Source organism: Scleropages formosus, chromosome 20 (assembly GCF_900964775.1).
Source record: "Scleropages formosus chromosome 20, fSclFor1.1, whole genome shotgun sequence".
Lineage (NCBI taxonomy): Eukaryota > Metazoa > Chordata > Actinopteri > Osteoglossiformes > Osteoglossidae > Scleropages > Scleropages formosus.
Window position 1 is genome coordinate 5,036,318 of NC_041825.1, and position 9,501 is coordinate 5,045,818.

The window sequence follows — 9,501 nt, forward strand, 5'->3', positions numbered from 1 at the left end:
TGCCGCAAAGTGGACCCCCCCCCCCCCCCCGAGGGCTCTTTTTGTTTTATTAGAGGTGTTTAGACTCATGTGTGCAGTCGAGTGAACTGCTTACTCTGGATACCTAGACTGAAGAATTTACCCTCCAGCAGAACCCAGTGAAACTTCTCCTTTACAGCGAGGTGGGCTGCTTCTCCTCGCCCTTCACAGTACCCTGTTGCGCTCCCCATGTCATGCACTGACAAAGAACCCCCTACAGAGGGCAATGTGGTAGTGCTGATGGGGTGGGCCTCTGCCCGGGTCTGCGGGTTCGAGAGCGATCTTCTGCTCGGGCAAGAACCTCTGACACCTGCTTCTCTGGAGAAACCGCTGCCCCTTACAGAGACGCTGACAGCTTAATGCTGGAAGCTTCCTTATCATTTTAGAAAAGGGTGGAATGAAAGCTTGTCACAAAACTACAATAACAGCAAAACAGCTGATTTTATTGTGAATTGATTGAAACATTGCAAGACCAGGCAACATTTAGGCTGTCAGACTAATCACAGGTTATATACAGTTTAACCCTAACCCTACCCATATGATAAAGCTCATAATCAACTCATATATACATAAATACATATGACGCATGATGCAAAATTTTTATGTATTAATTGAATCATCAGTGCAAAATAGCACAACGGTAAAGATGCGAAAATGAATGAAAACAATGCAAATTAATTCATGCTCACTTCAAAAACTGACACGGTTTGGACAGTATGTGACAGGTGGGACTAGAAAGCAAGGGCTAATAGAGGCTGAGAATTTACAACAAGTTGGTCCAAACTATAACTGTAAAGAACGGTGGCTGTGATCTAACACCACTCAGCTGACAGGAGGTATGCAAAACCCAGATTGTTCCTCGTAAATCCAAAGAAATGCCCACTAAGCCGAAATAGCGGTACTGAATGAAACTTGTAAAGGTGAATTCTTGTAACGTGAAGTTTCGAGTTTATTGTCACAGGTACAAGTACCGTGTACAAGTATCATGGAATTCTTCTTGAATGCTTCTCCACAGACTGTGGACAAGACGGAGACAATACAAATATTGTACAAACAAACAATGACGATGACAGTGAGTAATGCTAATAGCAATGACAATAAATAGCGGTAACAGTAAAACCAATAATACCAGTTGACAGCCAGTGCTTAAAGTGACAGTGTAATTTACTAATGTGCTTGGGTGGAGCGGTCCAACTCTAGTTACTAAAGGTGGCACATTAGTGATTGTTCTATACACTTTGTCACGTCCACGCCCACAACTCAGTCGACAGCACCTGACTCCGATCCAGCACCTGACTAACTCTCCACCCTTTGAAAGACACTCCGCAGCTCCCATACCTTTGCGGAATCTCGTCAGGGACAACCGCCCCTCCTCGTAACGCTTCGTTCACAAGCATCGCTAACTCTCAGTTCACGTCCTCCATCTTTTGACTCTTTGCTTCGTTACCCGACCACGTCCGCGGATTCTCGTTCCTTTCCTGTTTGCCGCTCAACCGACCCTTCGCTAAGTCCCCCTACCTCGCTCATGGATCTTCGCCCTGACCCTGACCGCCAATCGACCGACCCTTTGTCTGTCCCCGACACCGAGAACTTGCCTCATCCCTCGACTCTGGACGAACGACGCTGCGCTTGGGTCCAGCCGTCCCGGCTCCCTATGTTTTGCGTGGCACTCTTACAGCACTGGGGTAAAAGCTATTCCTGCACCTAGCAATGCTGGTTCGAATAGACCTGAGCCGCTTTGCAGATGGCAGAGAAGAGAAAAGTGCCCGTGTGAGGTGACTGTGACCTTTCCTGATGCGCATCGTCTTTCTGAAGCAGCGTGTGGTGTAGATGTCCCGGACTGCTGGTAGCCGTGTGCCCATGATTCCCTGAGCTGTTTTGACTACCCTCTGTAGAGCTTTCTTGTCCCGTATGGAGCAGCTGCCACCCCAGGATGTAATACACCCTGTGAGGACGGACTCCACAGCACACCTGTAGAAAGTGGTGAGGACTGTAGTGGACATGCCGGCTTTCTTCAGACACCTGAGGAAGTGGAGGCATTGATGGGCCTTTTGATGGTTGATGCTGTGTGCTCAGTCCATGTGATTCTGGCAGTGAGGTTGATCCCTAGGAATCTGAAGCTGTTGACCTTCTCTACCATGTCCCCTCCTACGTAGATGGGTGCCTGAACCGTATCCTGTTTCCTGAAGTCAATCACCAACTCCTTAGTTTTACTGACATTGAGAGACGGGTTGTTGTCCTGGCACCACTCTGCCAGGAGCCTCACCTCCTCTCTGTAGGCCGCCTCATCGTTGTTGGTGATCAGACCCACAATGGTGGTATTGTCAGCAAACTTTATGATGGTGTTGGAGCTGTGCTTGGCCACACAGTCATTTTTGAACAAGGAAAACAGCACCGGGCTCAGGACGCTTCCCTGTGGAGTGCCAGTGTTGAGGGTCAGCGGGGAGGAGGTATTTCTGCCAATCCGCACATGCTGGGGTCTGCTGGTGAGGAAATCCAAGATCCAATTGCACAATGTAGCACTCAGTCCCAGTCCTAGTGGTTTGTGGATCAGCTTGGTTGGGATAACAGTGTTAAATGCTGAGCTATAGTTCACAAATGGATGTTGATGAATGGATGTTTCTTGGAGTTACGGCTATACATGCAGTCCCCAGATTACGGACGATTTCCGTTCCTAAGTCTGTCTTTAAGTCGAATTTGTACGTAAATCGGATAATTGTAGATTTCATTGGGACGGAGCCTTTTACACGCTCATTTATTTCATCTTGTCCTTTAAAATTGTCCCGATCGTTGACCGACTGTAGCCTAACCTTTTACAGTGTTCATTGGCGTCTCACCTTTTTCCAATCCTTTATTATTTCCACTTAGTTTCAATCATGATCGTTTTCCTTTCGTTCATTTCTTTATTCATCACCATCACTTGCATCACAATTAAGCTTTGGTACCATGGTTATGAGGGTAAAGACAATAAAAAATAATGGCATATACAATAACACACGAGACATCGTTAACAGCAATATGATCTGACTGAAAAGAACAAAGTCTTTCTCCTACCTCGGGCTCACGAGCTGACGAACCGCTGTAGACGTGCAATGTTTTGATGCTCATCGCAATGTAGCGCCTGTTTGTTATTGCGAACCATTGCATGTATCTCGAATTTTTTATATAATAGGCTTGATGGGGGGTGGTTCGTAACTACGGGTTGTTCGTAAGTCAGACGTTCGTAACCCAGGGATTTCCTGTATATATATTTCCATGTATGCACAGAAATGGGTCCTTCTCCGAAATAGCGAAGAGGGGTTAGAATAAGATTTATTAGGTCGTAAATAGATATTCTGTGACGAACTGACATCCTGTCTGGTTTGTACTTTCCCTCACACCCATGCTTACGAGGGTTCGGTTCTGGACCACAGCGACGTTACATTAAACAAGTGGTTGTTGATAATGGATGGAATGGTATAACTTGATATAAGACAAAAAAAGTTTTTGCCCAGTGCATTTCATTGCGTCTTAAACTCCCTCATTGTTGAGTCATTGTAATGTACCTTTACTAAAAAGGACGTTGGTCATTAAACTGTGACCCCCCCCAACCCCTACCAAAATCCTGCAGATCCAGTAATGTAATAACAGTGGTGTGGCCAGCTGTGGATGGAATTTAATAGTGTGCAGTGTGATGTGAGTGTTCTTCAGCTTGGAGTGGTGCAATGCTCAGTGTCTCAAAGGACTCTAGTGAAAAATGGCCTAGCTGTGTTGGAGGAGGCCAGAAGCACCCATGTGTGTAAATCACAGACATCGGGCTGCCGCTTCTCTCTCGTAAAACTGGCAGAATTAAGAAATTGCCCTGCTACCTTTCAGTGCCACCCATATACTAGTTGAGAGAAGAGACTGTCCTGCTGCCCTACCGTTGACCCTTCCATCGGAGTGGTGAGAAGACATTGTCTTGTTGCCCAGTTCTTGTGTAATTTAATTTTGAGAAGCCGGTTTTGGTGTTGAGAAGAGGTCCAGCTGCCTGTGTTCAGCCTTACATCCCGGTGGAGAGAAGACATGGTCTTGTTTCCCCGTTGTTCTGCAATTTAATTCTGAGAAGCCAGCTTTACTTTATGACACAAAATCTAAGCTGACATATCAATAAAACAGTGAGATCTTAGAAAAAGAGCAGCAGGAAGAGGATCGAAAAATGAAAGCCAAAAAAACACTACCAAAGCATGCTTAGGCATGAAGCGTTTCCTAGAAAAGCGAAAAGGAGATGGAGAGGCAATACGGTAAATCACAAGATTTTCCAAGAAGATCAACTGGCACATGAAAACACTTTACAACTGGGAAATGATGACATAAATTCTGTTTTGTCTCGTTTTTTGTATAAATTATATCGACTGTTGTTTAACACGATGCAAAATGTTCCAAAGTGTTATGAAGCATAAATTCTGCAGCTGGTAATGTAACAGTTAGAGCTGCTGCCTTTGCGCCCAACGGTTGCAGGTTCAAGTCCCATCTCCAGATGTAGTACCCTTGAGCAAGGTGTTTACCCTGAGTCGTTCCAATAAAATTACCCAGCTGTATAAAGGGGTAAATAATTGTATGTAACTTAACATTGTAGTACGATACTTTGGACAAAAGCATCTGCTAGATTAATACGTGCAAATTCTGATCATGGGGGTGTGTGGTGGTGCAGTGGGTTGGACCGGGTCCTGCTCTCCGGGAGGTCTGGGGTTCAAGTCCCGCTTGGGGTGCCTTGCGACAGACTGATGTCCTGTCCTGGGTGTGTCCCCTCTCTCTCCAGCATCTCATCCTGTGTTGCTGGGTGAGGCTCTGGCTCCCCCTGACCCTGTATGGGACAAGTGGTTTCAGATAATGTGTGTGTGTGTGTGTGTGTGTGTGTGTGTGTGTGTGTGTGTGTGAATTCTGATCATATTCTACAGTAAGATTGTAAATTCCAGAATGTGGAACCATCCTGATGGCAGCACCTGGGCCACTCCTGACCTCAGGGTGCTTTTCACCTGTGTCTTAACGATGCATCTGTCACATCACCTAGAGCCGAACTTTTATTAAATGTATCCATCTTCAACATACTGTTTCATAATTTATGCTGTGTAAATATTTTAGAGCTATATACATCAGTATGTCAGTTTCGCTCTGCCAATGTTTTATACATAACCAGGAATGTAATATCCATAATAATTCAACCTGTGCGAAGCCAAGCTGCCAGTCTGAGGTTGTGTTCCCTTTGGAGCGTGGAGATTTCCATGTCTTTTCAGTGGAAAGGCATGTCGTTTAAATGCGCCGGGGTTGCGGATCCACACCGCAGCATCTGACCGAGTCAAAGGAAAAAATTATTCAGCCCAGTTCCCCTGTGAAAACTCTCTTGTACAATAGTTAAAACATTTTCTTTAGTCCTTTGATAAATTAATTCCCCTCCTACTTTTTAGACATAGCAAAGGGCCTTCAGTCAACTGTGTTCAACATGAATTTTCAAACTCCTTGTGTACATTTTTCATTTGATATGTATTTATTTATTTGGCAGACACTTTTCTCTGGGGGATGCAGTGGCACAGCAGGTTTGACCAAGTCTTGGTATGTGGTGGGTCTGGGGTTTGAGTCCCACTTGGGGTGCCTTGTGATGGACTGGCATCCCATCCTGGGTGTGTCCCCTCCTCCTCCAGCCCTGTATTGCCAGGTTAGGCTCCAATTTGTCATGACCCCACTTTGGACAAGTGGTTTCTGACTCTGTGTGTGTGTGTACACTTTTCTCCAAAGCCACTTCTAATGAACTCTATGTAGTGTTACTATCAGCCCACACACCTTATTCACCAAGGTGATTTACACTACAAGATACACTACTTACACTGGGTCACTCATCCATGCATCAGTGGAACACACACTCTCTCTCTGTCACTCACACATTATGGAGGAACCTGAACAGCATGTCTTTGGAGTGTGGGAGGAAACCAGAGCACCCGAGGAAACCCACACAGACATGGGGCAAACATGCAAACTCCACACAGACTGAGCAGGGATCAAACCCAAGTCCTCTCGCACCACCCAGGTGCTGTGAGACAGCAGCGCTACTAGGCTGTGCCACCATGACACCACTCTCTGAATCCATAGGTGCTGCTTTATGTTTCTCAGTATAAACCCATCTTAACGTTCTTATTTCAAAACCATTTACTTTTCAGAAAATATTCACTTTGCCACCTGTTAATACATTCTCAGGACAAGGCCAGACATCGATTATTGAAAACAGGCAGCCTGTTGCATATGGTTTAGCAGTTATATTTTTAACGTCCCACACACATTTATCTTTAAATTGGACCAACTGCACTTTCATACAGGCGATTTTATTATTACTCTCAGGCTCTTGGTGGGTGTTCTGACCCAGCATACTGTGAGCTGTACACAGGCCTGAGGGGCTGACACTGAACGCAACCGTGTCACTTAATAGCTGGCCTCTGGTGGGTACCCAGTGACTATATTCTATCAGCAGCGGAGGCAAGAGAGCAGATGGAAAAAAGAATAAAGCCTCGGATAGACTGGTCTGAAAAGGCCCTTGTCATCTTTCGTCCAACACTTTGGAATTGCCTTCATTTTCCTTGCCCCATAAATCCCTTCTTATTGTCTCATAAATGGCTCCTTCTGGAGAATTTATGGTGGGCTGAAGCACAAGGCCATTTCCCTTTTGATGGTTTCTCCCTATTTTAATAATGAGACGGAAGGTGATTCCCCTTACGGGGGGGGGCATGCCTGTAGACGGTTTGAAGACCGATTGCATGGATTGGAGCATCCTTTCCTAATTGCTGCTATTTGTGGGACCATAAGTGTTATAATTTGGTCTGAGCTCCCGTAGCATTTCATTCCACTTATTTTAGATTCCCTCCTGCGCCAAATGACTCTTCGAATTAGACGGACTTACGTATCGATCCTTTGTTTCGATACCTCGCGGTCCTCCGACATTCTGACTGCGACCGCAAATACGTTCTTTTCCCTCAACCGCAAGCGAGCGTCAGGTTAAAATAGTGAAGTCCTAACCACCTGCTCTTGGCGTACCTAATGGTTGACGACGGCTGCGGTTGACGTTGCTGCAGGTCTGCAGTGGGTTGGAGCCAAGGCAGTACATCTATGCGTGGACTGCAGCCACGCAGAAAACTAGGATCCAATTAAGTTTTTCTATCCGTTGTCAGCAAACCTGAATTGAAGCTCTGCTCTAAACCGAGCAACACCATATAAAGCACCCCTAATCCTCACTTTTGTGCCAGGGTATAGTTACGTGTTATTAAGACCATGGAAGATTACATTTCTTTCGCAACATTATATGGTATTGCAGAGATTAAAATCCTTAGCTACGGTTTCATCCTGTCCTGATAGGGACGTTCTCAAGGGGAAGATACCCGATGCCTAATTGCTCTCCCGGCCTCCCCCCCCGGGACCTGTCTGATTCTGGCACGGCCGCCCTCTCCGCCGCTCTCGTGTCTCTCACCTGCGCGGTTGCAGATGGGCCGTGCCGATAGCCGTGAGCCCAGCTGCATCCCGGTTGCCGTGGCGCTGATGGTCGTGGGCCCAGGTGCGCAGCCTGCAGCAGGTAAGGAATGCAGGATGATTCAGCAGCAGCCAGTGGGTGTGAGGAGAGATGAGAGTGACAGCTGTCAAGATGCAGCTGACAAGAGGCATGGGAGAACTGGAGAAGAGGGATGGAACACCAGCTGCATTTGAATGTCTTTCACCTGGATACTGTTCACTTAGCCAGCAATGACACGATAGAAATGGAAAGCTGGTGGTGATGCTCACTCTCGCCCTACTTTACTCTACGAGAGTTTTTTTAACGTCTAGGTTCTCGCTGGTGATACATCCGCTTTTGGTTTTAAAAGCTCCACGTTTTCGATTGCCGTTGATGCCGATCTTCACTTTGTTGAACCATCCCCACCAGGGTATTTCAAGCGTGCACACCTGTGGGCCTCGCCCCTCTTTGGCCTCTGCTCAACACGGTCTCTCGCTCTTTCACTCATTCTTGATCTACGTCCATCCTTGCGGGGAACATTCCAGCCTGTCGCTCCCCTGCACCTCCACCTCCCAAGCCAGTTCACCCTTCTCACCTCTTTAATTAGAGCGGGAGGCAGCGCTGCCGTCACTCGTCACTGCTCGATAAGGCACACAAAGGACCCTTGGTGACCGCCTGATCCCAGCAGGAGCTGGGCCGCAGGATGGGGTGGGGGTGGATGCACTGAGATGAGGGAGGTGGCCCTTGGATGATGAAAAATCTGTCAATCTGGATTAAACAGCAGTGGTTCACTTTGGAGTGGCATCTTAGCCCCTCTCTAAGGTTCACTGCTTTATAATGCACTTTGTCTCTATCTGTATGCACGCCTTTCATGGCCTCCCCATCCTTCTTCCTGTGCTTCCTGACCTGAGCCAAATCAACTTAAGCTTCAGTATGCTCCCAAATCAAAGCGAACATGCAAACACCCAGAATGAGATGCCAAGGGATCTCACGAGGACTTCCCTACAAATCGAGCGGAAGGAAGGCTCGTACACAAATATGTTTTTCGGGAATTTGGTGAACATTGCAGTTAATGCAGACAAATAAACGGAACGCTTTTTGGCAGCTTTAAAAAAAAAAAAAAGTTCTTTCTGTTCGCAGTCATTTGACCATCTGCTGGCATTGCTTCTGTCTGCAGACAATGATAATAGTTAGAATATAATGGATGAGCTATTGGGGGTAGCGCTTAGTGAAAAGCCTACTTTCAGATGATGATGGCAGGTCAACCACAACGTGTGTGGGCCGAATGGGTGAGGGGCAGGGAATGCCCGTGGAGAAAAAGTGAACCCATTGACAGGGGTAGTCGCTATATTGGACTGTCAGATGTGGTAAGACTGAAGATACCAGAATATGCCGGAAAAATCCAACAACCTTTGATTTAATTAAATGGACCTGCTACATCTCTGTTTTTTAGCTGTCCCACAAAGGAGAGGTTGGAGACAAAAGGAAAAAAAAAGTCCAGAGAGGAGGGTCCGTGGCTCTCGGGTGGACAGCAAAGCCAAGGGTTTCTTAGGAAGGTGTCTTTCTGAAACTGGCACATAATGGGTGTCCTTTCCCAGAGGCAGTAAAAGGGCGCAAACAGGAGGCCAGAAATTGATTTCATGCTGGCGTCAGACAGAAATGGGATGGTAGAATGGGGCAAAGAGCGGGGGTGGAGTGGGTTGTTGAGGAGTTTTTTTTTTTTTTTTTTTTTTTTTTTTTACAATGGCTGTGTTTTTTTGTTTTTGGTGGGGATGCCTGGGGGTGGGGGTGGACTACGAGGGGGCTTTGGTGGCGGGGTGCTGGATGTAGGAGAACAGCAGAATGAAAGACAAACAGAAGAGTGCAGCCTCATTGCATTGTTTTGCCCCTGGTATGAAAAAAGAGAAACAACAACAGCACCAGAAGTCCCGGGCAGTTCTCACAGCATGGCCCCACGTTTTGTGCCCGCTGGACTGGTTATTCATCAAGCGTGT